This window comes from Salvelinus sp. IW2-2015, linkage group LG16, assembly GCF_002910315.2.
Source record: "Salvelinus sp. IW2-2015 linkage group LG16, ASM291031v2, whole genome shotgun sequence".
Classification (NCBI taxonomy): Eukaryota; Metazoa; Chordata; class Actinopteri; order Salmoniformes; family Salmonidae; genus Salvelinus; species Salvelinus sp. IW2-2015.
The window spans coordinates 10,369,499-10,395,681 of NC_036856.1; the positions used below are offsets into that span (position 1 = coordinate 10,369,499).

Genomic DNA, 26,183 nt, shown 5'->3' on the forward strand with positions numbered 1-26,183 from the left:
TAGGCATATTACTACTACAGTTTTTAACATGAGATCGTCTATGATTTACAGGAATGTGGTTCTGAATATAAACAGCAACACATCCAATGGCATTTCTGTCTTTTATGTAAGTGTTATAACATTTTATTGATACCGCTGTATAAAAAGGTATTATTTAAGTGAATTTCAGAGATAGTCAGAATATGAATGTCATCGGTTATTAGCAAATTATTGATTTCATGAACCTTGTTTCTTGAGCTACATATGTTAACTTGGACAATTTTGAGCACTTGTCTAGTATGCTTACTTGTTTTCACTACTTTACTGGGAAGCTTAGCAGAAGTAGATATGCTCGTTATTTATCTTAGTGCAGGGTGAGCTGCACACAGTGTCTTCCTACTAGGGCACACCGCCTCAGTGCTAACTGTATAAATCTGGTTCATAGGCACATGATTGCTGCATACAATAGCTGTAGGATCAACAGATACATTCAGGGCAGTTAGAGGGACATACATTAAGTTACTTACATTGTGTCTACCAACGCCCCTGGTATAATGTTAATTTGCTGAAGCATTATGACAACTCAGCGTCACAATGGTAGGGATTAACTGAGCTGGGTTTGGGTCATTGATAAGTCACTGTCTCAACGCAGCCTTATAATGCTGTGAAAGGATCCAGGAACCCAAATGATTTGGGTGGATCCCATCCTCCTTATAAAACGTGTTTTGTTTCCAAAAGGTAGCGAAATTGTCAACAAAAGTTACACCCATTGTAAGTTACATGCATTGAGTATGTAGCCCTACTGTATGACATTGGGTTTGCCATATGACTCTAGGTTTGCCTCTGCAGGTCCCTACAGGATCAGATAGCCGGTTGACCGGAGAACACCTGAAACAAAGCATGAGTGGTGCAGCTGTGACAACCGGTATGGAACACTCCCACAGACAGTGACAAGCTCCTTTCCCAACAGCTGGCCATCCCTGGAGGACAGCTGAGCGGGAGAGAGAAAAGCCATGGGGGGTATTGAGTAACACCCATCTGATGACTCAGGACTCAGTGGGAGTGTGTGTCTGTGTGTGTGTTCTGCAATGACCTTTTTGAGTGGAACCTGACCTCTCTGTACAAAAGAGGAAAGGGTTTGAAGGGGAATGTCAGGGTCAAAAGGCAGTTGGAATCAACCAGTACAGCCAAAGCTGAAAGAGAATCAAAGATGCAGCAAGAGACGCTACAGAACTTCAACATGCATCTGGCTAAAAAACAAGCATCTATTCAATCAACAAATGTGTAGCGTCTACAGCAACAGTCTGTTTCAAAACAATTAGCTAAACTCCCAAGGGCCAGATTACTCTCAATGTTATGGACATGAAGTGAAAAAAGACGACAACGTAATGGAACGCAATCATAACTTCCAACATCAGCACCATATCAGCCCCAAACTGAAATCAAACCAAATAAACCATAGAATGTTATTTACGGTGTCATCGCTGCAATTTCCCAACGGGCTTGGGAGAGGCAAAGGTGGAGTCACGCGTCCTCCGAAACATGGCCTGCCCAACCGCGCTACTTAACACCCGCAAGTTTAACCAGGAAACCAGCCGCACCAATGTGTCGGAGGAAACACCGTTCTAATGGCGACCGGGGTCAGCCCGCAGGCACCCGGCCTGCTAAAAGGAGTCGCAAGAGCGCGATGAGCCCAACCGGCCAAACCCTCTAACCCGGACGACGCTGGGCCAATTGTGTGCAGTCCTATGGGGCTCCTGGCCATGGCCGGTTGTGGCACAGCCCGGGAAATGAACCCGGGTCTTTAGTAACGCCTTAGACTGCTGCGCCACACGGGAGGCCCTAACCCATGGAATGTTTTCTCATATCCTGACAACATGATAGGGACGGTCTCCAGAGTCACACTACGGAAGGCTTGGAATTCCAACCAGATTCCATGATGCCCACCAGAGCATGATGGCAGCAGGTTGAATGCCCCCACATTGAAAGGCCATTGTGCCAGGGGCACTAGGCAGCAATGAAAATAACAAATACCTTTATTAAAACATTAAAAAAATGATAGCAGGCCTGGTTGACCCAGAGGGAGGTCCATCCTCTCTTTGTACATGTGCCGGTTGTGTGGTACAGGTTCGCCAGATTTAGCTGGGCTCACTGCTGAGGTCTGGGGCTATGGTAGGAAACGGGCTGGCCCATGCATGTCTGCGATTAGCTGCAGCAGGGGGGATAACACACACCCCCAACAAAAACAGACTGGTTTTCGCCATCGCTGGGCTGGTGTCAGATATCATGCTGGAGAGAATCGCGATAAATTAATGTACAGTATATCTGTAGCGGGGGGGTCTGTGCGCAGACAGACAGCACTCTCAAGGACAAAAATGGTTAGTCGCTTTTACAGGATTAGACTTGTCACTGAAAACAGAGAAGCTTCTGGCCATCAATGTTGCCAGTGGTTATTATAATCATCAAAGCCTCTCTTAACTTTTATTAGGTGCGTCCTCTTTACACACACCAAATATTTGACTGCAGCAACATATTTTCCCCCTCATGTAGGTCGAGCCCCATTGAAGTGCACTACAAACAGCAGGTGCCTTCTGCTTCCACATATGGAGTGTGGGTATATCGCCATGGTACAGACTACAGAAACCATTCCTACCCCAACAAGGCCTCTGAGCAGACACTTTGACTGTGCTCTCAGGGGACTGGCTTTTCTCAAGGCCCAAAGGTGAAGAAAAAAGGATGCATGAGGGAGGCAGGCCGGCCAGCAGCGATATAGAGGGGCTTTTGGCAGGACATTGTTGCAACAACAATGGAGCGACAAGGGAAAAGAGATTGAGAGAGAGAGAGACGCAGAGAAAGAGCAGTGTGAAAGGGGAGAGAGGGAGAAAAGAAGGGGACTCAGCATCAGGGCTAACCCTGGCTGGCTGTCAGGGCCGGCGCTGGGTTGGGCCGCCCCGCTGCCGCGCTCCCCTGCACTGTGCCACTGGCCCCCGGCCCTGATCTTATCTGCCCACAGCACTCAGCCCTTTCTTTCCCTGGCACACAGCAGGATATTTAGCTTGGGACCAAGCCCTTCCTACTATTTTACAGCAGGTCAGGAGTCCAGGGCGGGCGACGGGCCGCTGTGCAGGCCACCCTATGGTGTGTGGAAATGACATGGGCAGTGTATTAAAGACAAACAGACAGTTCATAACATTCCCAGACAGTGTATACAGAATACCAGTGTGGGACTTTTGAGGGCATTCATTGTTAAACATTGCTGGATGGTTGGCACTGGAGTCAATGCAAAAACTGAGGTAACTTAAGGCATCATCATCCATTGATTTTGTCACCATAAAAAATAAAAATATTACCAGCCATATAACGAGGGGATTATTTATCTGGATACAGAACAGATACATCCATTTGATCTATATTTCAGCACTAATAAAACAGAGGCGTGACTACGGTCTAACCAACCCAACACATTTATGGGGCGGCAGGTAGGTGGTTAGAMCGTTGGGCCAGTAASCGAAAGGTATGATCGTATCCCCGAGCTGACAAGGTAAAAATCTGTCGTTCTGCCCCTGAACAAGGCAGTTAACCCACTGTTCCTAGGCCATCATTGTAAATAAGAATTTGTTCTTAACTGACTTGCCTAGTTAAATAAAGGTAAAATAAAATCTCTGCTTGTGACTAAAACATCAATACCTCACCTTTTAAGTCCAGCTAAACAGGAATAGAGCAGTTAATGTTTCTTTGGCATGTTTGGTAAACATAGTGCCTTCAGAATGTATTCATACACTGACTTATTCCACATTTTGTTGTGCTCCGCCAATTAATCCACACATAAAATGGTCAACCGAATCGTTTCTAGTCATCTCTCTTCCTTCCAGGCRTTTTCTTCTCTTGACTTTATATTGCGATTGGCAACTTTCATAAATTAGGTGCATTACTGCCACTGACCTCATTCYTCTTTCAGTCACCCACGTGGGCATAACCAATGAGGAGATGGCACTTGGGTACCTGCTTCTATAAACCAATGAGGAGATGGGAGAGGCAGGACTTGCAGCGCGATCMGRGTCAGAAATAGAACTGATTTCTATTTCAGCCCATGGCAACGCAGACGCTAGTTGGCACGCACGAGCAGTGTGGGTGCAATAATTGAGTACCATGGATTTCTAAATMTATTTTGCAACGCTCGCTCATGRGYCGCAAGCGGTGTAGTCAGCCTGTTAGCCCTTGGCAACGCAGACGCTCGTTGGCGCGCARGAGCAGTGTGGGTGCAATAATTGAATAATATAGATTTCWAAATTTATTTTGCAATGCTTGCGCACATGAAGCGAGCGGTGTAGTCAGCCTGTTACTCTCCTGAAGTTGCCGGTAATAMGCCAAACAAGGAGTCGGCACAATTTATCTTACCATTTCTACCGATCTGCGTGCCAGTTAGTTTTCATATGCACATTTTTGTGAAAGCGTTTAATTTAATTCATAATAACGTCATCATATCTCAAAATCATTGTCATGTGGTTAATCAAAATTCTATCAAAATCTAAATGAAAATGATAAACCTAAAACTATGTAAAAGGCCAACAAATAAAAACATCGCAGCCTGCAGGTTGAAAATAACCTGATCAAAATAAATATCCTAGAAATCACATTGGCTACTCATGGCCTGTCTGCAATGAACTTGAAACATTGCATAAACTATTAACTTAGGTCCGGCCTGAAGCTTGCACTAGCAAACTTTATATTCCCGAGTCAATGAGCTAGGGACAGACACAGCTGTAAACTATTTGCGTAAGGGATAAGAAGCAGTGCTCAACTTGGGCAGGAGCTCACCTGAGCTAAGTACCGGCACCTKATTTTCTACTGCTTGAGCTTCTGTTCCTGTTATGTAGAATATTAGCTCAAAAGTATTGTGGCGCTCCTGCACCTAAATATAAAACAGTACCAGCACCCAAAATGAGTACCGGAACCTCTTTCAGTCCAAGTCAAGCACTGATAAGAAGTAATCAGGTAGACCTATTTTATGACGTTTCCACTGGATCAGAGCATGACATGTTTCCTTTTCATGCAGAGTGATTATCAAAARGGAAAGAGCTGGAAAGATTTTTCAAATACATAGAACTATTGTAARTCTCAATGGACGTAAAAACAGATGTTGTTTGTTTGCTGATTGAGGTGAAGGAAACATTACTTTGAGAAGCTCCACAGGTRATTAGTGGTGGTGCGTTAAGGCAATCAGAAATACTATCAGATCCCCAAATGGGAACCTTTGTATGCCTACATTGCGTGCAGGCCAGGTAGCCTATAGGCCTACTTCTATGCGTGCGCGTCCTTACTCAACATTGACAGGAGRGCGCCAAACAAAAGACAATGATTAAATTGACAGAACTCATAAATGGAATTAAATAAACCAAAACTTGTTTCTCACAAGTGTAGCATAGGTTGTGCACTCTGCAAACAATGTGACCACTCCGACAATGACAACTGGAAGAATGGAATAATATTGAATACATTAAAATAAATGACCATAACCAAAGTAACAAACATTGTAGATGAGAAATTATAGGAATTAATGGTAAATGTACTACTTGTGATATACAGTGCCTTCGGAAAGTATTCAGACCCCTTGACTTTTTCCACATTTTGTTACGTTACAGCCTTATTCTAAAATGGGGGGGGGTCAGCTCTGTGTGTTATATAGATGGATTTCAGAATTAACCTGGAAGAATCCATTGGAGGGTTTAGGTAAACTGTCTGGGAGGTATTGAGTATTTGTAGTTGAAAGAGCATAATTGGCCCACATTGTCTTAAATAGACAAGATATTGAGAGTCTTAAACAAAGGTGCAGATGGAGCCAGGTAATTAGAGGTGGCTAGTTTATTTTGTATGAGTAATTTGTGTAGGTAGGAGGAATATGTACTGGCCCAGACATATTATAGTAAATTAGATATGGATAAATTKAGCTATAGTATAGAGTTAGATAGCAAGCATGATGAACCAAACCACTAATCTTTCTGATGATACCAACAGATTTAATCACTTTGCTGCAGACAAATTGAATATGATCTTTCCAGGGTAACTTATCAATTAAACTCAGGAATCTAGTGTATGTGACTTGTTCCATTTCATTCCCACCAACAGATTCTGGCATTTTTTTTATTTTTATTTTTTACAATATTTCTTCCTACTAGTGAATACAATAAAGTTGGATTTTTTACATTTTAAAAGTATTTCTTTATCTGGAACCATACAGAAAATGTGGCCATGCATGAGTTGGCTTCATTAATTAGTGAATAAAAATTGTGTGATAAAAACAAAATTGGTGTCATCAGCAAAGAGATTGGGAAGTACGGTGTAAGACACAGCAGCTAGGTCATTGATATAGATTAAGCATAACAAAGGTAACCCTCTGGCACGCCACAGGATATCTTGGCTCTGGTAGATGCACAGCCGTTTGCATAAACARATTGTTCTCTACCATAAACATAACTATATAGCCGATTATATGTATAATCCTGAAAACCGTAATAATGCCATTTAGAAAGTAATATTTCATGATCAACCGTGTCAAACGCTTTGGATAAATCTAAAAAGATGTCAAGGACGTATTCATTGTTTAGGGCTCTATAGATTATCCACATGTTGCAAAAGAGCCACAACTGTGGAGTAGTTTTTACGAAAACCATATTGGTGCTCATATAGGATACAGTGTTCATTTAAATGTTTCAACATTCTCTTATACACCAATTTTTCTAGGATTTTAGAAAAACGTGGTAGTACAGATATTGGCCGATAATTTCTAAAAGAACTGGGATCCCCAGACTTATAGAGGAAGGATAACTTTGGCAATTTTCTCATCTTCAGGAACAATACCAGCTTGCATTGATTTGGGGAAGATATATGTTAGAGGCTCAGTAATCGTGGAAGACACAGATTTCACCAAAGAGGCACCAATCTCTTCATGAGATGACATCTTTAAGTTACCAATTACCTCTATTACACCAGGAGGATCAAACTGAAGCAGAGAAGGGACATGTCAAATTAATGTAATCCGAGGGCTTTCCATCAGTTTTCTATTTTCTTTGACAGAGAGGAACCCACATTCACAAAAAAAAGTATTAAATTCGCATGAGATAGTGTTCCTGATGTTGTCTTATTTCAACAATATATTGGAGATGGAATAGTTGTAGATTACTTTTTCTAATTCAACAGTTGATTTTCCAAGTTGACTTGGAATTTGTTAGTAAATTATTTTGGGGGGGGACATTCGAAGTAGGGGAGTAAAATGTGTTAAACTTTTTGTAATTTGCAGAATTCAGGGGAGAGGGATATGTGACCAACTTTTTATACAACTTGAATTTTAAAAATTTAACTGAGGATTTTTTGATACCGGTTGTAAACCAAGGTTTTCAGAACCCATCTACTGCTCTCTTACATGGTTTAACTAAGGGAAAGCAGTGGTGAAATACAAAGTTTAAAGATGAGAAAAGTATGGTAAGCAGACCTGCCTGATTATAAACATTTTCCCATGAAATTACCTACATTACCAAAAGTATGTGGATACCTACTCATCGAACAATTCATGCCAAAATCATGGGCATTAATATGGAGTAGGTCCCCCCTTTGCTGCTACAACAGCCTCCACTTCTGGGAAGGCTTTCCACTAGATGTTGGAACATTGCTGCAGGGACTTGCTTCCATTCAGCCACAAGCGCATTAGTGAGGACATTGTCATGCTGAAACAGGAAAGGGCCTAACCCCAAATTGTTGCCACAAAGTTGGAAGCACAGAATAGTCTAGAATGTCATTGTATGCTGTAGCGTTAATAATTTCCCTTAACTGGAACTAAGGGGCCAAGCCCGAACTATGAAAAACAGCCTCAGACCATTATTTATCCTCCAAACTTTATAGTTGGCACCATGCATTGGGGCAGGTAGCTTCTCATGGTATCCTTCTCATGGAACTTTACACCACTCCAGTCGACGTTTGGCATTGCGCATGGTGATCTTCAGCTTGTGTACGGCTGCTCGGCCATTTCATGAAGCTCCAGACGAACAGTTCTTGTGCTGAAGTTGCTTTCCGAGGCAGTTTGGAACTCTGCAGTGAGTGTTGCAACCGAGGACAGATGATTTTTACGCGCTTCAGCATTCCCGTTCTGTGAGCTACCACTTCGCAGCTAAGCCATTGTTGCTCCTAGATGTTTCCACTTCACAAGAACAGCACTTTCAGTTGACCGGGGCAGCTCTAGCAAGGCAGAAATTGACAAACGGACTTGTTGGAAAGGTGGCATCTTATGACGTTGCCATGTTGAAAGTCACTGAACTCTTCAATAGGCTATTATACTGCCAACGTTTGTCTATGGAGAGTGCATGGCTGTGTGCTCAATTTTATACACCTGTCAGCAAAGGGTGTGGCTGAAATAGCTGAATCCACTCATTTGAAGCAGTGTCCAGATACCTTGTACAGTTGAAGGTGCAAGTTTACATACACCTTAGCCAAATACATTTAAACTCAGTTTCACAATTCCTGACATTTAATCCTAGTAAAAATGCCCCGTCTTAGGTCAGTTAGGATCGCCACTATTTTAAATTCCTCCCAAGGATGAACCAGACTTGTGGAGGTCTACAATTTTTTTTCTGATGTCTTGGCTGATTTCTTTTGATTTTCCCATGATGTCAAGCAACGAGGCACTGAGTTTGAAGGTAGGCCTTGAAATACATCCACAAGTACACCTCCAATTGACTCAAATGATGTCAATTAGCCTATCTGAAGCTTTTAAAGCCATGACATAATTTTCTGGAATTTTCCAAGCTGTTTAAAAGGCACAGTCAACTTAGTGTATGTAAACTCTGACCCACTGGAATTGTGATACAGTATATTATAAGTGAAATAATCTCTGTAAACAATTGTTGGAAAAATACTTATGTCATGCACAAAGTAGAAAGGAGAAATATTTGCTTGTGTATGACATACGCTAGTGGCTTTGATTGACGGGTGCTTTTACGGGGGTGTGCTTGTGTGAGTTCGCTGAAGTAGGCCTAGCCTGTCCGGACCATCTCTTTAATAAGAATCAAACACTCATGTCATGATTTAATCTTGTAAAAGACTTCACAATTTACATACATTTAAAAACGTGTGTGTGCGCGCACCTCAGTTACACATACATGTCAGTACATAAACAAATAGGTCACATGGGGGAGAGGTGTTGCTTTATTTGTTTTTTTTAAACCAGGTTTGCTGTTCACTTGCACTATATAAGATGGAAGGGAGTTCCATGCACTCATGGCTGTTTAATACTGTACGTTTCCTTGAATTTGTTCTGAACCTGGGGACTGAAAAGACCCATGGTGYCATGTCTGGTGGGGTAAGTGTGTGTGTCAGTGCCCGTGTGTAAGTTGACTATGCAAACAATACGGAATCTCCGATACAATGTTTCTTATAAAAACAAGTGACGCATCAGTCTTTCCACAACTCTTAGGCAAGAGAGACTGGCATGCATAGTATTAATATTAGCCCTCTGATTACTGCTCTGGGCCTGCTGCAGCTTAACTAAGTCATTCTTTGCAACACTTGACTGGACAATAATCAAAATATGATAAAACTAGAGCCTGCAGGACTTGCTTTGTGGAGTGTGGTGTCAAAAAAGCAGAGCATCTCTATTACGGACAGACCTCTCACCATCTTTACAACCATTGAATCGATATCTTTTGACCATGACAGTTTACAATCTAAGGTAACACCAAGTAATTGCCTCCTTGCTKAACAGCTACACCATTCATTACCAGATTCCACTGAAGTCTAGAACTTCGGGAATGATTTATACCAAATACAATGCTCTTAGTTTTAGAAATGTTCAGAACCAGTTTATTACTGGCTACCCATTCCAAAGTAGACTGCAACTATTTAAGGGTTTCAGTGACTTCATTAGCTGTGGTTGCTGATGCATAAATGGTTGAATCGTCAGCATACATGGACACACATGCTTTGTTTAATGTCAGTGGCAGGTCATTGGTAAAAATTGAAAATAGCAGAGGGCTTAGAGAGCTGCCCTGCGGTACAACACACGTTTACATGTTTGACATAAAATGAGCTTCCATGAAAGAAAACCCTCAGTTCTATCAGATAGCGCTGAATCCACGATATGTCAGATGTTGAAAAGCCATAAAACATAAGTTAACATAACAGATTATGGTCAATAATATCAAAGGCTGCACTGAAATATAACAGTACAGCTCCCAATCTTCGTATTATCAATTTCTTTCAACCAATTATCATTCTTGTCTCTCTAAGCAGGCTAAAAGTCTTAATTTGTTTACAGAATAGTAGCATTGTATTTGGTCCAAAAGAAATTCCAACAGATCGCTGAGATCTGTAAGCAAGCTGATAGGTCTTCCGTTAGAAACAGTAAATGCCGCTTTACCACTCTTGAGTAGCGGAATGACTTTGGCATCCCTCAAGGCCTGAGAACAAAGACTTTCCTCTAGGCTCAGATTAAATATATGACATAAAGGAGTGGCTAGAGAGTCAGCTACCATCCTCAGTTGTCAATGCCATGAGGTTTGTCCTTATTGGTCAATCATTTTTCCACCTCTCCCACACTAACTTTACAAAATTCAAACTTGCAATGCTTTTCTTTCATTATTATGTTTTTATGCATGAGTTCGATGGCTAACTGTTTGTTATTGGCATTTACTGCCTAAGTTTGCCCACTTTGCCAATTAAGAAATTTAAATAATTGGCAACATCATGGTTGTGATGAATAAGCCATCTGATTCAACAAAGATGGAGTTGAATTCATTTTTCTGCCCATAATTTAATTTAAAGTACTCCCCCCAAAAATATGCATTCTTTATATCATTGATCTTGGATTCATAAAGGTTTCTTCTTTCTGTTGAGTTTAGTCATATAATTTCTCAATTTGCAGTAAGTCAGCCATGTAAACAAGTGTACAGAATGAACTGTGACCTCCCCTTGTCTCCCAGTGTGTTGGAAAGCAGACAACCAGGCTTTCCTCTAGGACTTAGCCTGTGCTTAGCTCCATTCTGTTTTTTATTATTATTCTAAACTCCCTAGTCCTTGCCGATGACAACCTAGTCCTTGCCAATGACATACTGTAGCCACCACCATGCTTGAAAATATGAACAGTGGTACMCTGTGATGTGTTGTGTTTTCCCCAAAGATAACACTTTGTATTCAGGACAAAGTTAATTTCTTTACCACATTCTTTGCAGTTTTACTTTAGTGCCTTATTGCTAACAGGATGCACATTATGGAATATTTTTATTCTGTACAGGCTTCCTTTTCACTAACATTTAGGTTAATATTGTGGAGTAACTACAATGTTGTTGATCCATCCTCAGTTTGCTCCTATCACAGCCATTAAACTGTTTTAAAGCCCCCATTGGCCTCATGGTGAAATCCCTGAGCGGTTCCCTTCCAATCCAGAAACTGAGTTAGGAAGGACGCCTGTATCTTTGTTTTGACTGGGTGTATTGATACACCCATCAAAAGTGTAATTAATAACTTCACCATGCTCAAAGGGATATTCAATAACCATGTATCCATCCTCAGTTTTTATGCGAGTAAAGTCATATTGTATTAAAACATAATAATCACGACAGCGGTGATGGAAACAGGAAGTTTTGGTGTTCGTTTGACATGGTGGGATCTTTTTTGTATCTGTAAAATGTATTATGTTGAAATGGCTGTGGAAATGCCTTCATGCGCAAATAATTGATATAATAACCATATCAAAGTAAATTTGGAGTAACACAAATATATGGTGTGTGGACCTCCRACTACAACTCGGTAAACCATGCAGTTTATTAGGCTACAGATGAAATAAGTGATGAACTTCAGAGGGTGGTGAWAGTGCACGGTGATGAACTTGATGCTCCTTTCCAATAAATATCGAGGGTCTTAATCTGGTGACATGATCGATGCTGGACTGCCACTTGACCCCCAAAAATATTCTCGCTCTTATCCATAATAATCTCTTGCAGATTAGACAAACCGCACAGCCCACCGCACTGTATCTGCAAGCTGTTGGCTAGAGCGCAGGTGCCAAGACCAGAATCAGCACATTTGCTATTCAACGCAATCGTTTTTTTAGACAAAACTATCAGTAGAGTTGAAAAGGCAAATGGACACACATTGAACTTTAGTTTCGTATTTAGTACACAAAAACTTAAGCGAAAAAGTACATTTTCCGTGCACTACGTCATCACGCACTGATTTTGTGGTGGAAAGTCCATTTGGTGGAAACTGTGCATATTTTCTTTCTATTGTCTGCCATTTATCTATTTTTTACCCACTCATCGCCTTTCTTTGTGAGGGGTTGGAAAACCTCCCTGGTCTTTGTGGTTGAATTGGTGTTTGAAATTCACGACTCGACTGAGGGACCTTACAGATTATTGTATGTGCGGGGTCAGAGAGGAGGTAGTAATAAAAAAATTATGTTAAACACCATTACTGCACACAGAGTGAGTCCATGCAATTTGTGACTCGTTTACTCCTGAACTTATTTAGGCTTAAAAGGGGTTGAATACTTATTGACTCAAGACATTTCAGCTTTTCATTTTTTTTATTCATACACATACTAAAAACAAATTCCACTTTGACATTATAGGGCATTGTGTGTTGGCCAGTGACATAAAATCTCAACATGAATCCATTTTAATTCAGGCTTGTGTGTGTGGAAAAAGTCTAGGCTTATGAATACTTTCTGAAGGCACTGTATAACTTCAGAGTGGGTAGGTGAGAGTGTGGGGGGAGTTGTACAAACAGAGTGACATAACTAAAGTCTCAATGGTCAGACAGATTTACACAGAGCCTTAATGGCCAGACAGACAGGCACACATACTCTAGAGAGCCATTTGACAGATATCAGAAGAAATCCAGGTGTTACCTTGAGAACCCGAGCAGCGACGCCCCCAGACGTTCCTCCTCCCCTCTGTAGCTCTCCCTCTCACGACACAAACCTGGACCCCTGGGAGACAGACAGGAGAGAACCATCATTAGACACTTCGATCAAAGGCCCTGAACCCTTTCTCTAAAATCTTACCACGTATATGCACACCCAGGAGGGACTATAGCGCAACTGGCTGATAGCATGAGTAGTTGGGAACATTGAAAAGTTTGACCTGTTTTATGCATGTATAGCTGTATGCATGTAGACCTGTTGACCTGTTCAAGAACTGTGTCAAACAAGAGATTTTAGACTGAAAACAGAAGGAACAATGTTGAGCATTTTGACAGTCATTTTGTAAGTTTAGGTTTGAGACATCCCTGGATTCAGATTCTTGTCAATTGTCAAAGTAAAAATAACACTTGTCATTACACTCTTGAAAATGTGCAATCGGTTTCTGAATGCTCAAAGAGTCGCAGCAGGAACCATCATGGTTGACAGAACCTTCATTTATTTGTGAGCTACGCTACTGTTCAGAACCCTGGTAGGCTCAGTCAGATATGACTGCAGATATTATTAGACTTCTCCACAGCCGGGTAAACCCTGCATTGTTGGTCTTCATTTGATTACCTAGCATCGTCTCTGGTTCGTGGTTATGCTATGTAGAGAACGAGAACAAGGCCATCATTTGACCACAGTTGGCCCGCCACATGCGGCGTGGAGAGAAGAATAAGAATTTGCCAGTGCCAACCTTTATCCTGTTAAAATGTGAGACTGGTAGGCAGGCAGGGTTAAGGTTAAGCGACTTCCGCACATCACGACAAACCTGCACCACTGTCAATGTTGTATAACAGGCCAATAATCACACAGTCCCACAGGCAGTTTGTAGCCGTACTTCAAGAAGCCCTTTCTACAAGGGGCTCAAAAAAAGCTTGGTTTTCTAATAACAATGTTCTGAGTGAAATCAGTTCACAAAGCTGTCTGGGGCAATGTTATAACACAAATATGTGTGACATTCCTCAGGCCTGTCCTGGAATACGGTTCACCAGGTCTCACAAAGCACCTGATCAAACACATGGAAGGCCTTCAGAGAAGATGCTGCCGTATAATTGGAACACCCGATGACACATTTCCCAGCCTGGAGGCAAGAAGAGACCACAAGATGAGAGTTCACTCGGCTACTGAAGGAGGGGACCCACCCACTTCTCCAGGCGCTACCCACAAAACCAAACCACTCTAACCTGTGAAATGGGAGACAACACAGCCAATCAGTCACACAAAAAGACATCAACTGACCTTTCTGCCTAGAGCATACAGACTGACCCTGTAGTGTACCTGTGGGTCATTTCTTAACTGTAATTTTGTCCATGAGCCCTAAATTGACAGTAATATAAAATGGAATTGGCCTAAACTCAGGGGTTGAAACCAACTATCAAAAGACATGTTCCAGGGTCCACTGGAAAAAACTAAGCATTAGTGAGTAGCAGGTTTGTTTCAACTTTAACACGTTTCTCTTAAATGTCACAGAGCAAGTTTGCTCTCAGGATGAAAACAGTTGTGACGGTGGAGGTTGAGCAATCTCTTTGAAATCAAGGAAGCCTTCTGCAGCAGCAGCAATTCAGCCACCCACATAGTTGACTGACCGCATACGTTTCACAACAACCTGAATGAAAGACTCGACCTTCAGGATAAACACGCCTTCAAAAACCTGTAACTCAGCAATTTGGATGAGACAGACTCCGGTCCTTCTCTTTTTCCCCCCCTCGCCTGTTCTTGGACACTGGGAGAGAAAAGCTAACAATAACCCATGACCTAATGACGGGCTGTCATAATTCATGGAAGAATTCGGAGGAAAAGTGTTTGTTGCAGTCGTGCTCTCAGCTCAATATGCTTTCTTTATCACTTCCCCTCCTACTCACAGTGCATTGTTGCTGGGCTTTGTTCCCGGCCGTGCTGACATCCAGTCGTATATCACCCCCGCCAGTGGCCTTGGGCTTAGTCTATGTTCACCTGCCCCTCCTCTGCTCTCAGGTCAGGACCCTGGACCCCCTGCATCTGCTTTTGTTCTAGTGCGTGTGAACCCCCCCCCCTCCTGATAGACCTTCTGCTGAGCCATGTACCAGACATGGCACTGTAAACCATGGCTGAGATTCATGTGTCCCTCTCGGCTGTACATTTTGTGGTATTAGATTCATTCAAATGAGCATTCATTTGTTAAACAGATGCAAATAAAGTTGAATTGAAGTGAATTGATTATACACAAGTGAAAAAATACCCAAGTTTGCTAGAGGTGAAGTAAAAAGAGGTTTGTACAACCAATACAAAATGGCAGGAATGTGTTAATAAAACCAAAGCTTTTTACAAACGGCAAATAAAGAGCTCCTTGCCATTTATTTTATGAGCAGCGTTCGGTTCAATCCCAACCTGTCAAAACATGACTCACCCAGTCAAACTCACCTTAAGCTGCGGTAGGAGTCCCTAACTCTAAGCGATAGTCAAAGCAGTAGTCAGTCAAGCCTCACTCAATCTCAGAGACCGCTATTACCAAAATCACAGCGTCAAGATGAGGGACTCAAGTCATCCTGAGTGGAGACCGCACAAACGTTATCTCATAACAGACAAGACCACGGAGCTGACGTTAGAGATGGCATTCATCCACCGACCAGAAGGGAGAGGGGGGGGGGGGGGGGGAACAAGAGATGAAATCAGATAGGGAGGTTAAGGAGAGCCCTAGATAAAATGCGTGTAGGCTAGCTCCGGAGGCCGAGAGAGAGAGGGACTGATGGAGGAGAGAAAAACAAAATGTAGAGATCAAACGGCCGTGGAGCCCTAAGTCAGGGCACATGCTCCTGGATTAGCCGTGGCATGGCCCTACAGCCTGGGAAAAACGGCTGATAACACCCTTCGAGAGATTAAGCAATATTTTTTACATAAGAGATGCTTTTTGGCACTGAATAGACCTCGGCATGGCAAGCATAGGCTACTCGTTGGCACTAGCTCGAAACCGAGGCCCTCTTTATGAATGTCGTAATACAAAGAAGAAGGATGTCATGACTTCCCTCTGATCCTGAACTAACTAGCAAGATCTCCAGCTAAGTGCCTTTCAAAGAGAAACATGCTGGATAAGGACTTCAAAGTGGAAGGAGGTCCACACAAAGTCAATGTCCATATGCAACAGTTATAAAAACCCACTGGCCTTAGTGASTATACATTAGTGATGGAAGGGAAGAAAAAAAACAATACAGTTATCAAATCAAAATTGTATTTGTCACATTTGCCTAACACAACATGTGTAGACCGTACAGTGAAATGCTTACTTACAAGCCATTAACCAACAATGCTTTAAATTAAGAAAAAACGTGTTAAGTAAAAAATAGATAAGTAAAAGAAAATAGAAAATAAAACAAATAATTAAACAGCAGCAGTAAAATAACAAGCGAGGCTATATACAGGGGGTACCGGTACAGAGTCAATGTGCAGGGGCACCGGTTAGTCGAGGTAATTGAGGTAATATGTACTTGTAGATAGAGTTAAAGTGACCATGCATAGATAATAAACAGAGAGTAGCAGTAGCGTAAAAGAGGGGTTTGGGTAGCCCTTTGATTAGCTGTTCAGGAGTSTTATGGCTTGGGGGTAGAAGCTGTTWAGAAGCCTTTTGGACCTAGACTTGGCGCTCCGGTACCGCTTGCCMTGTGGTAGCAGAAAAAACAGTCTATAATTAGGGTGGCTGGAGTCTTCGACAATTTTTAGGGCCTTCCTGACACCGCCTGATATAGAGGTCCTGGATGGCGGGAACCTTGACCCCAGTGATATGCATGTATGCATGTATGTATTTTCCTTCATAGCTTGTTCTCCATCTTTTCAAATAGGGAGACAAATTTGTTTTCAGCACTTTTATTTCCGCAAATGATCAAAACTAGTTCTCATGGCTCGTCTCTCTGCAGCAGAAATATGGTGAGCAATATGTTTGGAACTTAGAATTGCAATAAAATCACAGTATCAAATCGCAATACATATAGAACTGTGAGAATCGCAATAMATATCGTATTGGTACCTAAGTGATAATATCGTATCGCAAGGTCCCTGGCAATTTCTAGCACTAGTATACCTGTGAGGACCAATAAATATTGGTATTTATTAGGATCCCTTACACTGCAAAAGCATCAGCTTCTCTTCCTGGGGTCCACATGAAATAATGCATAGTGCAGAACATTATTAGTCAAGGACAAACACATACATTTAAAACATCACACAGCCTAAATACCAGTACATATACAATATCTAGGTCTAATACATAGTACAGTGCAATGCAAGATTAATAAAATGGCTGGGTCTTTTCAAAGTAAATATTCTTTTCAGTTTAAAAAAAAACTGGTTTTCTGCTAGCTTGAGCTACCTGGGGTGGCAGAGAGTTACATGTATTCATGGCTTTATTTAAAACGGTTTGTTTCCCAGCCTCTGTTCTGGACCTGAGGACTGTGAGGAGAACTCTGGTTGCCCGTCTTGTGTTGTACCAGATGAGTGTCCMAACTGTGTACCAATTGCTTGCACAGAGTTCGGTACCTTCAAAAACAATAGCTCACACAAAGACCAATAGTGATGCAGTCAATCTCTCCTCAACTTTGAGCCAGGAGAGACTGACATGCATGTTACTGACACATTCCATCCGCGTACATCTAAGTGCGATACGTGCTGCGCTGTTTTGGACCAACTGCAAATTTACCAACGTCCTTCTTTGCTGCACATAACAACATAGCTGGGCAGTAGTCCAGGTGCGACAACACTAGGGAATGTAGGACCTGCCTTGTTGATAGTGCTGTTAAGGTAGAGCAGCACTTTATTATGGACCGACTTCTCCCCATTTTAGCAACCATTGAGTCTATAGGTTTTGACCATGAAAGCTTGCTATCTAGGGTTATACCCAGCAGTTTAGTCTCCTCAACTTGCTCAATAGCCACATTATTCAGTAATAGATCTAAAACAAGGTTTAGCGTTGAGCGAGTGATTTGTCCCAAAAAGTATGCTTTTAGTTTTTTGAGATTCGTATTTATTATGGATCCCCGGCAGCAGCTACTCTTCCTGGGATCCAGCAAAGTTAACGTAGTTATACATTTTTTAAAACACTGCAATACATTCATAACAGATTTCACAACATATTAAGTGTGTGCCCTCAGGCCTCTGCTACCACATATCGAATGCGCGACCCGGGCTGGGAAAATTCTGGATCATTGTTACTCTAACTTCCGCGACGCATACAAAGCCATCCCTCGCCCTCTTTTTGGCAAATCTGACCACGACTCCATTTTGTTGCTCCCAGCCTATAGACAGAAACTAAAACAGGAAACGCCCGTGCTCAGGTCTGTTCAACGCTGGTCCGACCAATCTGATTCCACGCATCAAGATTGCTTCGATCACGTTGACTGGGATATGTTCCGGATAGCGTCGAACAACATTGATGAATACGGTGAGCAAGTTTATTAGCAAGTGCATCGTTGATGTTGTACCAACAGCAACTATTAAAACCTTCCCCAACCAGAAACAGTGGATTGATGGCAGCATTTGTGCAAAATTGAAAGCGCAAACCACTGCTTTTAAATCAGGGCAAGGCGACCGGAAACATGACTGAATACAGTGTAGCTATTCCCTACGCAAGGCAATCAAACAAGCTAAGCATCAGTATAGAGACAAAGTAGAGTCGCAATTCAACGGCTCAGACAAGAGAGGAATGTGGCAGGGTCTACAGTCAATCACGAACTACAAAAAGAAAACCAGCCCAGTCGCAGACCCTGATGTCTTGCTCCCAGATAAACTAAACTTCTTCGCTCGCTTTGAGGACAATAGTGCCACCGACACGGCCCGCTACCAAAACCCGGGGACTCTCCTTCACCGCAMCAATTGTGAGTAAAACATTTAAACGTGTTAACCATCGCAAGGCTGCCGGCCCAGACGYCATCCCTAGCCGTGTCCTCAGAGCATGCGCAGACCAGCTGGCTGGTGTGTTTACGGACATATTCAATCAATCCCTATCCCAGTCTGCTGTTCCCACATGCTTCAAGAGGGCCACCATTGTTCCTGTTCCCAAGAAAGCTAAGGTAAATGAGCTAAACGACTATCGCCCCGTAGCTCTCACTTCCGTCAACATGAAGTGCTTTGAGAGACAAGTCAAGGATCATATCACCTCCACCCTACCTGACACCCTAGACCCACTCCAATTTGCTTACTGCCCCGACCCCGCCCTCTGCAACTGGGGCCTGGACTTTGACGGGACGCCCTCAGGTGGTGAGTGTAGGAAACAACATCTCCACACCGCTGATCCTCAACACCGGGGCCCCACAAGGGTGCATTCTCAGCCCTCTCCTGTACTCCTTGTTCACCCATGACTGCGTGGCCATGCACACCTCCAACTCAATCATCAAGTTTGCAGACGACACTACAGTGGTAGGCTTGATTACCAACAACAACGAGACAGCCTACAGGGAGGAGGGGAGGTCCCTCAGAGTGTGGTGTCAGGAAAACAACCTCACACTCAACGTCAACAAAACAAAAGGAGATGGTTGTGGACTTCAGCAAACAGCAGAGGGAGCACTCCCCTATCCACATCGACGGGTCAGTAGTGGAGAAGGTGGAAAGTTTTAAGTTCCTCGGCGTACACATCAGACAAACTGAAATGGTCCACCCACACAGACAGRGTGGTGAAGAAGGCACAGCAGCACCTCTTCAACCTCAGGAGGCTGAAGAAATTTGGCTTGTCACCAAAAACACAAACTTTTACAGATGCACAATCGAGAGCATCCTGTCGGGCTGTGTCACCGCCTGGTATGGCAACTGCTCCGCCCACAACCGCAAGGCTCTCCAAAGGGTAGTGAGTAGAGGTCGACCGATTAATTGGAATGGCCGAATAATTAGGGCCGATTTCAAGTTTTCATAACACTCGGTAATCGGAATTTTTGGACACCGATCATGGCCGATTACATTGCACTRCACGAGGAGACTGACTACCTGTTATGTGAGTGCAGCAAGAAGCCACGGTAAGGTGCTAGCTAGCATTAAACGCATCTTATAAAAAACTATCTTAACAGTCACTAGTTAATTACACATGGTTGATGATATTCCTAGTTTACCTAGCTTGTCCTGCGTTGCATATAATCGATGCGGTGCCTGAATCACATCCTACTTCGCCAAACTGGTGATTTAACAAGCGCATTCGCGAAAAAAGCACTGTCATTGCACCAATGTGTACCGAACCATAAAACATCAACGCCTTTCTTAAAATCAATACACAAGTATATATTTTTAAACCTGCATATTTAGTTAATATTGCCTGCTAACATGAATTTCTTTTAACTAGGGAAATTGTGTCACTCTTGCGTTCTGTGAAACAGAGTCAGGGAATATGCAGCAGTTGGGGCTGTCTGGCTCGTTGCGAACTAATTTGCCAGAATCTTACGTAATTATGACATAACATTGAAGGTTGTGCAATGTAACAGCAATATTTAGACTTATGGATGCCACCCGTTAGATAAAATACAGAATGGTTCCATATTTCACTGAAAGAATAAACGTTTTGTTTTCGAAATAATAGTTTCCGGATTTGACCATATTGACCTAAGGCTCGTATTTCTGTGTGTTATTATATTATAATTAAGTCTATGATTTGATAGAGCAGTCTGACTGAGCGGTGGTAGGCAGCAGCAGGCTCATAAGCATTCATTCAAACAGCACTTCACAGCGTTTGCCAGCAGCTCTTCGCAATGCTTCAAGCATTGCGCCGTTTATGACTTCAAACCTATCAACTCCCCAGATTAGGCTGGCAATACTAAAGTACCTATTAGAACATCCAATAGTCAAAGGTATATGAAATAAACGGTATAGAGAGAAATAGTCCTATAATAACTACAACCTAAAACTTCTTACCTGGGAATATTGAAGACTCATGTTAAAAGGAACCAKCAGCATTCATATGTTCTCATTTTCTGAGCAAGGAACTTAAACAGTAGCTTTTTTTACATGGCACATATTGTACTTTTACTTTCTTCTCCAACACTTTGTACTTGCATTATTTAAACCAAATTGAACACGTTTCATTATTTATTTGAGACTAAATTGATTGTATTTATGCATTATATTAAGTTAAAATAAAAGTGTTCATTGTTCATTCAGTATTGTTGTAATTGTCATTATTACAAATATAAATATTTAAAAAAATATATATACATACATTTCTTTTTTTTTTTTAAAGAAAATCGGCCGATTAATTGCTATCAGGTTTTTTTGTCCTCCAATAATCGGTATTGGCGTTGAAAAATCATAAATCGGTCGACCTCTAGTAGTGAGGTCTGCACAACACATCACCAGGGGCAAAGTACCTGCCCTCCAAGACACCTACACCACCCGATGTCACAGGAAGCCCATAAAGATCATCAAGGACAACAACCACCCGAGCCACTGCCTGTTCACCCRGCTATCATCCAGAAGGCGAGGTCAGTACAGGTGCATAAAAGTTGGGACCGAGAGACTGAAAAACAGCTTKTCAAGGCCATCAGACTGTTAAACAGCCARCACTAACATTGAGTGGCTGCTGCCAACATACTGACTCAAATCTCTAGCCACTTGAGTAATAAAAAATTGGATGTAATAAATGTATCACTAGTCACATTAAACAATGCCACTTTATATAATGTTTACATACCCTACATTACTCATCTCATATGTATATACCGTACTCTATACCATCTACTGCATCTTGCCTATGCCGTTCGGCCATCGCTCATCCATATATTTATGTACATACTCTTATTCATTCCTTACACTTGTGTGTATAAGGTAGTAGTTGTGAAATTGTTAGATTACTTGTTAGATATAACCGCATGGTCAGAACTAGAAGCACAAGCATTTCGTACCACACGCATTAACATCGGCTACCATATGTATGTGGCAATAACCTTTGATTTGACCTTTAACACAAAATCCATGCGTACATGTGTGTATGTAATCGTGTGTGTATGCATTTGTCTATGCTTGGTGCGTTGCTTCACAGTCCCCGCTGTTCCATAAGCTGTATTTTTATCTGTTTTTTTTGATATTTGCTGCATGATATTCTGAATGTGGAATTAGTATGTATGCTTATTTTAGTACTGTGTGCCTCCCATAGTCTGTTCTGGACTTGGGCACTGAAGAGACTGGTGGCATGTCTTGTGGGTATGCATGGGTGTCCGAGCTGTGTGACAATAGTTCGAACAGACAGCTCGGTGCATTCAACATGTCAATGTCACAAATACAAGTAGTGATACAGTCAATCTCTCCTCCACTTTGAGCCAGGATAGATTGACATGCATATTATTAATGTTAGCTCTGGTGTACATCCAAGGGCCAGCTTGTGCTTCCCTGTTGTGAGCCAATTGCAATTCCTCAGTCCCTCTTATGGCACCTGACCAAACGACTGAACAGTAGTCCAGGTGCGACAAGAATAGGGACTTCTCGTCCCCTCTAGCTACTGTTGTATCAATATGTTTTGACCATGACAGTTTACAATCCAGGGTTACTCCAAGCAGTTTAGTCTCCTCAACTTGCTCAATTTCCACATTATTCATTACAAGATTTAGTTAAGGTTTAGTGAATGATTTCACTAGATATCATTTCAGCGTGCCATTTCACGTCAATGATGTTCAGTCTTCGAGGGTACCAGTTCGGACTCCCCATTTCGGCAGAAAAACTTGATTCTCTGGTTCACTCCGTTGCACAAAATTTCACATTTGTTTCTATTTTAATCTAAAGCACTTCATTACGCTTTCAGTGATGGGGGTTGCTGGTTTGTCTTGGCCTTGGGAGGTAAACCGCAGGGCAGGGACTAGAAAGGCCTCCCTCTATGTGCCGCGGCCCGTGGGCTTGGAGTGCAAACAGTGCCGGGCTACTGAAGGGACTTGCACCATGTCAGGATATTTCTCGCCCCAACTCCGGATCAACATGGGCAGACCTGTTACAGACCAGTCTTTGAGCTCACCTGTGAAAAGTACCCAGGTTTCGGTTCAAAGGCCTGGGGGAGATTGGTGCCGCGRTTCTCAAGCCCTCCATAACCACCTCCAAATCTCCAGTTTGGCAGGAACACCCTGTACTAAATTGAGCTTTCCAGACAGCAGAGTTCGGTGGTCAACAGGGCAAGGTCAGAAAGAGGGGCTCTAACTGTACTGTGATAGTGAACACTGCAGCCAGATACAGAAAAAGTAACGAGGTACTTATCTTCACATCTGAAATGTTTAATTATCCTAATCAATTCATCCCAAAAATGGAATGGCAAAACATGATGCTGAAGAGCCTCAATATTTCTTCTGCAGTTGGCACATTCATGAGGAAACCAAGAGGAGACTGTCAAGTCTTAAAATAAAAGCTGACACCCAAACTAATCTATTAACAAAGACTTACCTCCAAGATGCTCCTGATCAAAGAAAATAAAAAGAAATACGTGCTAGTAGATAGCATTTTATTCCTCAAAGGCAGTTTAGTTACTTATTCATCACAGTGACCATACACTACCTACCGGTCAACAGTTTTAGAATACCTACTCATTCAAGGGTTTCTTCTATTTTTACATTGTATAATAATAATGAAGACATCAAAACTATGAAATAAGGTATGTTTATTTTTAATACATTTGATAGTGTGTAGATTGTATTTAAAAAAATAATCATTTTAGAATAAGGCTGTAACATAACAAAATGTGGAAAAAGTCAAGGGGTCTGAATACTTTCCGAATGCACTGCACGTACATATCCTAACCAGAAGCCATGGATTACAGGCAACATCCGCACTGAGCAAAAAGTTAGAGCTGCCGCTTTCAAGGAGTGGGACACTAATCCGGACGCTTATAAGAAATTCCACTAAGACCTCCGACAACTACATCAAGCGTGAATACAGGACTAAAATCMAATCCTACTGCGCCGGCTCTGGTCYTGTAAACACTTGACACTTACATGCGACTTTTCTATCAAAATACGAAGACCGCATTGAAAAAAAACGGGACACACAAAAGTCGTTTTGTGGTCTGATTGTGTTCAGATCTGGCTGACCACTTCAACAGGTGGTCAGGGATGCATTGTGTGCAGATTTCTCCTCTGGACGCAATCAGGCTACTGAAAGCGCATACAATGAGCGACGCCATCAACACTGCTCCCACAAGTATCCAGAAAACGTATGTTTTGGGACTAAGAGAAACATTTTCATTATAGCGTTGGAGGAAATACGTTCCTAGCATGAGGAACGTGTTTGTTGACCTCAAATGTGAGGGGGTAGCAAATATTTAGAAAWKWWAWTTTTGGTTTGGCTAGAGTTATGCTAACCCTTTTACAATCCCTTTAGTGTTGCTTGCTAGCTACAGAGGCTAGCTCGCTAGTTAGCTACTGCAATTAGTTGTGTTATTATATTTACCATAATCCACTGTTTGTAGAACGCATACTGGCATTTGAATATAGCGCGGGATAAGGGAATCCGGACACAACGTGGACACTGTAGACATTTAAATGTAGACGCATGACGCTGTCAGAATTCCATCATCAGAGCACTAAAGCTGCACAAACTGTCAAGTCGAGACACGGCCCGACACTCGTTGGATGTGGCGGGGCTTGGAAACTATCACGGATTACAAAGGGAAACCCAGCCGCGAGCTGACCAGTGACGTGAGCCTACCAGACGAGTTAAATGCCTTCTGTGCTCGCATCGAGGCATACAACACTGAACCAAACATGAGAGGACCAGCTGTTCCGGTCAACTGTGTGATCCCTCTCTACGTAGCCGATGAGAGTAAGACCTATAAACAGGTCAACATTCAGAAGGCCGCAGGGCCAGACTGATTACCAGGACGCATACTCAGACCATGCACCGACTAGCTGGCAAGTGTCTTTACTGACATTTTCAACCTCTCCCTGACCCAGTCTGGGAGAGGTTGCGCACATGTTTCAAGCAGACCCTATAAAATCTGCGAGGCAGAGAACGCAGATGGAATCCAGACAAATGGAATTCAATAGTCAAAAATGAATTGAACTTAAGTCAACTAAATATATTGAATATTTATTAAATAGCCTAAGTTTATCGTAACAAATTAACAGAATGCATCAGTGATTCGTATTTCCTGCAACTTTCTGAAGAGACAATGATAATTCTCTATCTCTGTATGTGCGGTGCACGCGTGTACCACTTTGTGTTAGTGAAAAGTCTTCTGGTAGATAGAAAGGGTTTCCCAAAAACCTCTTAAATTAAAATGTTTATTTTAAGTGTGATTGAGAGCAGAAACCTGGAAAAACAAAACAGAATTTGGGGGGGGGGGGCTGATTTTATAGGGCCTGTGCCCAAGAATGCCATGGTAACATGTCTAAATGACTATTGCCAGCTAGCACTCACATCTGTAGCAATGAAATGCTATGAAAGGCTGGTCATGGCTCACATCAACACCATCATCCCAGACACCCTAGACCCACTCCAATTCGCATACCACCCCAACAGATCCACAGATGACGCAATCTCTATTGCACTCCTGCCCTCCTCCACCTGAACAAGAGGATCACCTGTGAGAATGCTGTTCATCGACTACAGCTCAGCATTCAACACCATAGTTCCCTCCAAGCTCATCACTAAACTCAGGACCCTGGGACTAAACACCTCCCTCTGCAACTGGATCCTGGACTTCCTGACAGGCCACTACCAGGTGGTGATGGTAGCTAACAACACATCCGCCACTCTGACCCTCAACACGGGGGCCCCTCAGGGTTGCTTGCTTAGTCCCCTCCTGTACTCACTGTTCACCCACAACTGTGTGGCAGCGCACGACTACCACACCATCATTAAGTTTGCTGACAACCAACAATGAGACAACCTATAGGGAGGTCAGTGCTCTGGCAGTGTGGTGCCAGGACAACAACCTTTCCCTCAACGTCAGCAAGAAAATCTAATTGTATGTCACGTGCCGAAAACAACAGGTGTAGACCTTACCGTGAAATGCTTACGTACAAGCCCTTTATATTTTCTTAACCAACAATGCAGTTCAAGAAATAGAGTTTACTAAAATAAACATTTATTTTAATTTTTTAAATGACAACAATAACAAGGCTATTCTTTGGGCCTTCCTCTGACACCGCCTAGCATATAGGTCCTGAATGTCAGGAAGCTTGGTCCCAGTGATGTACTGGGCTATACGCACTACCCTCTTTAGCGCCTTATGGTCAGATGCCGAGCAGTTGCCATACCAGGCGATGATGCAACCGGTCAGGATGCTCTCAATGGTGCAGCTCTAGAACTTTGAGGATCTGTGGACAGAGTGCAAATC

The 26,183-nt window shown here is 42.5% G+C and overlaps 2 protein-coding genes across 4 annotated transcripts in view; one reads left to right on the forward strand and one right to left on the reverse strand.

Annotated features, from left to right (window-relative positions):
* Window positions 1-26,183, forward strand: part of LOC111975565 (KN motif and ankyrin repeat domain-containing protein 3) — a 381,145-nt gene that overhangs the window by 157,106 nt on the left and 197,856 nt on the right. The gene's annotated exons all lie outside the window — the stretch shown is intronic.
* atp13a3 (ATPase 13A3) overlaps window positions 1-26,183 on the reverse strand; it is a 64,936-nt gene that overhangs the window by 33,056 nt on the left and 5,697 nt on the right. For all 3 annotated transcript variants that reach the window (XM_024004727.2, XM_024004725.2, XM_024004726.2), the window contains exon 2: window positions 12,872-12,952. The gene's annotated coding sequence lies outside the window, so the exon portion shown is untranslated. The remainder of the gene's footprint in view (window positions 1-12,871; window positions 12,953-26,183) is intronic.